This window comes from Montipora foliosa, chromosome 2, assembly GCF_036669935.1.
Source record: "Montipora foliosa isolate CH-2021 chromosome 2, ASM3666993v2, whole genome shotgun sequence".
Taxonomy (NCBI): Eukaryota; Metazoa; Cnidaria; class Anthozoa; order Scleractinia; family Acroporidae; genus Montipora; species Montipora foliosa.
This window is the reverse complement of record NC_090870.1, coordinates 6,432,874-6,440,373: the sequence shown is the minus strand read 5'-3', so window position 1 is coordinate 6,440,373 and position 7,500 is coordinate 6,432,874. Positions and strand designations below refer to the sequence as shown.

The following is a 7,500-nucleotide window of genomic DNA, read 5'->3' as shown; positions in this document are numbered from 1 at the left end:
TGAACCAGGATCCATTCAACCAGGTCTGCAATGGCGGTGAAAATAAATGGTGCTGAACGCAGCCCAAAAGGGAGCACCAAATCCACAAAATATTGCCCACGCCACTTCATGCCAAGAAGGGGGCGATCGTCTGGGTGGATAGCCACATTCCGATATGCACTGGCCACGTCGAACTTGGCCATGAACGTTCCTCGACCCAGAGACATTATGCCATCAATGAAAGCATCCACTGAAACATACTGAACTGTAAACGGGGGCTTAGGGATGCCGTCATTGACGCTTTGCCCCTCTGGGGATGATAGGTCTAAAATGAGACGCCACTTCCCAGGCTGATTAGTTTTGGGGATCACCCCGAAACGACTTATTTGCAATGACGGAAGCGGGGGCACTGGAAAAGGACCTGCCACCCTGCCAGAAGAGACTTCAGCTTGCAAGTAGGAGTCAATCACTGATGGGTGCTCGGCAGAGCTACGCATGTTTGAAGATGCAGATTTGACGGACACCAAGGATGGGTCAAAGCCTATCCGAAATCCATCCCGTATGCCAGAAGTCACAAATGCCACAGCTGACTTGTTGGGATGGTGGCATAATTCGGCTTGAAATTGATCCAACTGTAATGGTGTGACCTGAGACACCGGAGATAACGGGGCAAAAGAGACAACTGGAACGCTGGGCTTAACTGGAACAGAAACGGGAACTGAGACTGGAACTGAAACTGGAACAGGACAAAACAACTTTGCCAACTGAGGCAATCCATTCGGCTGGCGAGGCAACGCAATCACATCATTCAAACTATGTACAAACACAACACTGGGCGAACCTTGCCCCTCAGTACTGTCCCCTGCTCCCTCCAGGGGAGGGGGAGCGGGAACGGGAACGAAATCCAGCTGAGCGGGGAAAGGGGCAGTTAGCCTTGGTATGCTCTCCCTCGCAATTGCTGCAGTTGTGGCGGAACTTGCACTTCCCAAATAGCCACCGGCATTTCCCTTCATTCCAGGAATGGCAGAATGGTGTGCGTCGGTGGGAGTCTGGGCTGTCTGAGGAAGACTGAGGAAACCCGGAAAGGGAAGACGGCCTTGGTTGCAGTGAGGACGATGCTGGCAAACGCAAATGAAAACTATACAGATCCAAATTCATTTTGGACCAATCCGTAAGGCCCGAGGCAGCGGCATCCCTTCTGAAGGCCAGATCGTATTCAAGCCAAGCCAGACCTGGATATTGGCGGGCTGTTTGAATAATGAGCAGCTTATATCTGGTCAAGTCTAACCAACGCAGGGGGTGAGAGGCACACAGGACCAGCTGGAAAATCGTGAAGGCCTCAGTCCAAGTAAGAATATCCTTGATTTCAACCTGCCTGCGTTTTACGTTGGACACCAGGAGTTTACCCTCCAGGAAGGTCTGTGGTTCCTGCTCTCCAGCTCGGAGATTGACTGTAAGTAGATCCGCCAACTCCACGAACTGGCCCTCGATGATCTTCTTGGCCAATTTTGCCGGGACTGGTGCATGACCAGGACCAACAATGAAAGCCTTCTCAGACGTAGGCACTGATCCAGAGTTACCAAAACTTGGCAGGCTGCCGGATACACTGGGACTCGCGAATGGAGAGGTAATGGGGGCCATGAAGCGGGCCGAGCTTGAGTCAGTGATGGCCGACACAGGAGAAAAGGTAGGAATGAAGGCCGGCAAAGTAAACGTACCTGATGACGCCCCAAAAGCCATAGACGAGACATTGACATCACAAGAAACAGCAGTCGATCCAGAGGAGCTAGATGGAGTGACGCCAACAGAAGTGCCAAGGACGGAAGGGGGTAATGGCGAGGGGGTGCTCCCTTGAATTGAAGAGATAATAGTCGGAAGGGTGCTTCCAAGCGCGCGAACAACAGCCTCGGCGATCGAATCGACGGCCAAAGGCGCCACGGGGCCAGAGGGAGCCGTAGAAACCACCATCGGCGCGGGGGACAAGAGAGGTATGTCCTCCGAACGAAGTCCAGCGGACAAGCTATTGTTGGTTGAACGAGGTGGGTTCGGCATGATGTATGATCGAACACCAACCAGCGACGAGCGAGTTAGAGGCGACCACGAAAAAGAAGTGAAAAACGAACCAACAAACACGACAGAGAGCGAGAAAAAACCGCGGGCGATGAAGGACGAAATCCTTTGGCCACGCTAACGGATCGGCGAGCACACTACGGTCCAGGGACGAAAGAGCGACGAGTGAAGGAAAGACAAACCAATAAACACGACAGCGGCCGAAGAAAAAACCCTGGTCGATGACTGACGAAATCCTTAGAATTTATTCCTTTGTTGACCACAACTGGGAACCGCTACACTAAGCCCGCCAAAATAAACGTATCGGAGCACACGATGGTCCGAGGCACGAAAGAGCGATGAGCGAGTAAAGACAAACCAACAGACATGACAGGGGGCGAGGAAACCACGGTCGATGACGGAAGAAATCCTTGTGTTTTCTCTATTGTTGTTTTCCTTTGTTGACCACAACTGGGAACCGCTACACTAAGCCCGCCAAAGCGACGAGCGACGAGCCAACTATCGGAACTGGTACAAGAGAAGGTAAGACGAACCGCAACACGGCGGTGGAGACGAGATGGAGACGGTCGAAGATCGAAGAACTTCTATTTCAACCTGGACAGCGACCGAGATAGCCAACGAAGCGAGAAGAAGAACGCCGAGAACCACTAAACTCCTAAACCGACTCACAACGCTACGCCAACAGAGCAACAAACACGCTGCAAGCACATTGGACAACGCATGCACTACGCAGGAATACCGCTGAACCATGTCAGCCCCAGGGCTCCCCCAACCTAAAGAGTGCTGCAAACGCTACAAAAACGCATAACAACGCTAACAAACGCCTGCAAAACGCTACTGACCGGACTAGCTCCCGGTCGTGAACCATGTAACTATAACAAACGCTACAGAACGCACCAAAACGCTGAACAACGCTACCAGACGGCCAAGACACTAACAACCGCCTGCAAAACACTACTGACCAGACTAGCTCCTAGTCGTTAACTATGTTAAATTTTATTTAACTATATTATACAATCCACAACTCACTGTGTCACCATTTCATTTGGTAACCTCCTGGGTAGCATATACCTGAGGTATACAATCCTTAACTCATTGTGTCACAATTTCCCTTAGTTTGTAACCTCTTCATGGTAGCATATACCTGAGGTATACATTCAATCTATTAACTCACTGTGTCACCATTTTGCTGTGTAACCTCTTGGGTAGCATATACGTGAGGTATAAAATCCATAACTCACTGTGTTACTATTTCACTTTGTAACCTCTTGGGTAGCATATACCTGAGGCATACAACTCTTAACTCACTGTGTCACTATTTCACTTTGTAACCTCTTGGGTAGCATATACCTGAGGTATACAATCCTTAACTCATGATCACTGTGTCACCATTTCATTTTTTAACCTCTTGGGCAGCATACACTGAAGTTGAGGTATACATCTATAATTCACTGTGTCATAATTACCAAAAATTAATTTTGATACAGCTGAGAGGTTCAATTTTTCATTTTATCACTAACCTTTTTAGCACATCTAAAAGAAAAAAAAGTCAAGAAGGTAGAGAGATTGTTACTGCATACCTGCAGTGAAGATTATCTCTATGATGTCATATGGCAAGTTGTTGAAGAGGCATTTAGAACATGGTGAGCCAAATGGAGCTGGTAAAGATGAATGGTATTCGAAGAGATCTGTTATCACGGGCTACTCATTTTATATCAGCAGTAATACTTCTGGACCCCAAAGCTGCTCAAAAAACTCCCGTAGGCCTAACTATGGCGTTGGATATTGCAGGGCCCAATGGTTCCTTTAGGAGCCACCAAATTAGTTAAAGCAATAATTAACATTATAATTTTTTACGTAGTAAGTTCTCCTGAATTACCAGGGGCTGACATTGAAAAAGAACTCTAAGAAGAAAGAACAAAGCGCTACAGTCCCAAAGGATGTCTATTGTTACCGCTAGTTCTTGAAACTGGTACCCGGCTTGAATTCCATTGGCATTTTCCTCAGAACCCAAGCTTTTATGATAACCGCTGATTATTGGTCATGCAAGCGAAGAAATGACACCGAACAGGCAGCCCAAGCTCTCGGTTTTTTTTCTCAGCATGCGAAGAAACGTCACAAGAACGGTTGTTTTGTTACAACATAGTAAAAAGGGGATTTTTATGTTTCCCATATTTCTTACACTGGATGTAAGTACAACAAAGCAACAACTGATCAGCTGAAAAGTCTGACAAAAATCAAAGTGAATTCAAGGACACAGAAGAATTACTGACAATGTCGTTGTCATGCAGTTTATAACTATCTATACTGACTTTCATTCAATGGGAGCTTTGGGTGGTTCATATCATACCATTATAAGTTTATTTTCAGGCAACACAAGATCATTTAAAGATAGTCATTGAAAGTATTGAAAATTACTCCTTTATGAATGAAACAAAGTTTCCGAACAAAATAGCTTTCAATGTCTACCCTATAGTGAATTCCTTAGAGAGAGAGAAACACTCGACATTGACAATTTTTATTTTTTAATTGGGCCACCATATAAGTTGAAACTCTCTTCTACGAGACCACTCACCCTCTTCGCATTTAAGAAGACTTCTCAGTCGATCTGATCAGTGCTTGTCGTTCCCCAATGACTTCCAGCACGCTGCCCAACTAAAGCAATTTTATCCTGCGCCGTCAAGCCAGTAAACGCGGAAGCTGGTATCTCCTCGTTGTGATGAAAATAGGCCCTCTCTTTTAGCGGTACTGCTGTTAGATTAAACAAATCCGCAAGCCTGGCAATGTGGTATGAATTGTAATCGAGTGCAAAGGCATGTATGACATCTTAATATTTTAATGGAAGGTTTTTGTTGCCGGCTGGCCTTTAAAAAAGGAAGCAGCAATGTCGCATTTACTTTTGTTGTGAAATGAGGAGTTAAACATTAAAGTAGACTGCTGACAGAAGTGTGACATGATGACGAGAAAATAATGTAAACAGACATGGAACGATTCACATGAAGAAACTCTTTCGGTTTTACTGTTACTATTTTTATTCCTGTGTCATACTGCACTACGTGATCTCGATCTTCATAACAACTTTAATGAAAGGTTACGGTGTTATTATTATTGACGTGTGGTTTGGGATCACGTTGCTTTTTCACACCTTCTTTCCTGGACGGTGAGAAAAAGTATTCTAGGAATTTAACCTTACGTTCAAAATTCTTTGATGGGCCGCGCAAAAATTTGGCCGGCTCTGGCTCCTCGTGTAAGGTGGCGGGCCCCACTACACGCCTATCCATCCTTGGCATTGAGCTGGACTCAATGACACTACAGGCCCGGCTGCCAGTGGAGAAGAGAGATAGGATCATTGCTCTGTTAGATACATGGCCAGCTAAGCGTTTCTGCAAATGTCACGAGTTGGAGTCGCTTCTTGGTCAACTCCACCATATCTGTAAGATTGCCCACCAGGGGAGGACATTTATCCGCCGGATGATTAACTTGTTATTAATTTTACATTCTCGCGTGACGACCATCCTATTCGCCTAAACTGGGCGTTTCATATGGACCTGACTTGGTGGCGGGTATTGTTTCAGAGCTTAGATGGTCTTAGTTTCTTGTTGATGCCTGCTTCAGGGCCCGTCTCCATGACTTCCAAGTCTTGTCAGATGCCACAGGCTCCCTGGGCTTTGGAGCGATTTTCAACAGCCAATGGTTTTTTGGTACATGGTTGGCTTTTCAACAACCTCTATCTATTGCTTATAAGGAACTGTTTCTGATTGTTGTGGCAGCACATTTGTGGGGTTCTCAGTGGTCTTTGCGGCAGGTTGAGTTCCTATGTGATAACGAGTCAGTGGTGGCTGTATTGTCGTCAGGTACCTGCAGAGATGCAGACTTAATGGTTTTGTTGCATTACTTGGCATTGTTGGCAGTGCACCATTCATTTTTTTTAACAGTGTCATCAGTTCGTGGAAAAGCTAACCTTGTTTTGGATTCTCTCTCTCGTTTCCAGTTGCAGCGCTTTCGGCACCTGGCCCCACAAACCGCGGAAACTCCAACGCCAATTCCTCCAGCTCTCCTGACAGCGAGATGCCAGTTTTGTCTCACTCAGGGCCTCGCTCCATCTACATGTCAGGTTTACTTATCCGCCCAGCATTGCTATGCTGAGTTCTGCCGTCAGGGGGGCTTTTTGAGTCCAGAGGGGGCCCTTGTGCCAGACGACGAACAGTCACTTATGCGTTTTGCATCACTGTTGGCCGATAATCTTCACCACTCATCCATCAAGGTATACCTCAGTGCAGTGCGGTCCCTTCACATTGACAATGGTTTACCTGATCCCCTGGTCAACTGTCTACAGGTGCAGCATTTATTGAGGGATATAAAGCGTGTACAGTGTTCGTCTCCCCGACTCGCCTCCTGATTACGATTGATCTCCTTCAGATCATTCAGCGTTGCTTAGACTTGAAGTTCCATGACCATGTCATGCTCTGGGCGGCGTGTTGCCTGGGGTTTTTTGGTTTCTTGCGTGCAAGCGAGTTCACCACTAATTCTTTATTTGACCCCAGTATCCATCTAGCAGTTAGTGACGTACAAGCTGTTGCGTTGGCTGATCCTACTTGTTTTAGAGTCCACATTAAGTCCTCTAAGACTGACCCCTTTTCGTGTTGGCTGTGTCATCTATGTAGGCCGTGGTAACAGTATTATTTTGCCCAGTGGCGGCCCTTGGTAACTTCTTGGCTCTGCGGGGCACGTCTCCAGGGCCGATGTTTTGCTTTGCCGACGGTCGTCCCTTAACTCGGCAGTGGCTGTCATCCATGGTACAGTCTATTTTACACTTGGCGGGATATCGTGGTTCTTACTCGGGTCACAGCTTCCGGATTGGTGCGACCACTGCAGCTGCGGCTCGGGGAGTTCTAGATCACCTCATCAAGACTTTAGGCTAGTGGTCGAGTGATGCTTACCAACAGTATATCCACACACCTATTGGCGTTCTGAAGCAGGTGTCCAGTCAGTTGGTTTAGCAGGTAGTGCATTGACGTCACTTAGCTGGAGTTGGGTGCCTGAGGTCTGGTCCCTTGGGGGGCAGGAGCCCCCATTGCTCTGGGTTGTCCAACCCCAAGGTCCTTTCGGCATGGCGGGCGGGGCTCATGGCTGGGTTGTGGGTAGGGCAGGTTTATGGGGTGTTCGACTGACCTGGGTTTGGGTCGTTGGTACCAGTCCCCAGATCCTTGAGCACCCAACCTCCATTTGCGGCACAGGCGTTCATAATAAATAGAATACTTGGAGATACAAAATTTCTCTTCTCGTGTTGAAAAATATTTCACTTGTTCGCTTCACTCACTCATGAAATATTTTTCGACACTCGAAGACAACTTTCACATCTCTGCATGGCCATGTAATATCCTCTATTCATAACACCTTTTATTTGTTCTGTTGTGTTTTAGTGAGTGGCTCTTTAAGATGTTGTTACTT

General features: G+C 47.1%; 1 protein-coding gene across 3 annotated transcripts in view; it reads left to right on the top strand.

Annotated features, from left to right (window-relative positions):
• Nucleotides 1–7,500, top strand: part of LOC137992238 (protein argonaute-2-like) — a 57,503-nt gene that overhangs the window by 34,642 nt on the left and 15,361 nt on the right. The gene's annotated exons all lie outside the window — the stretch shown is intronic.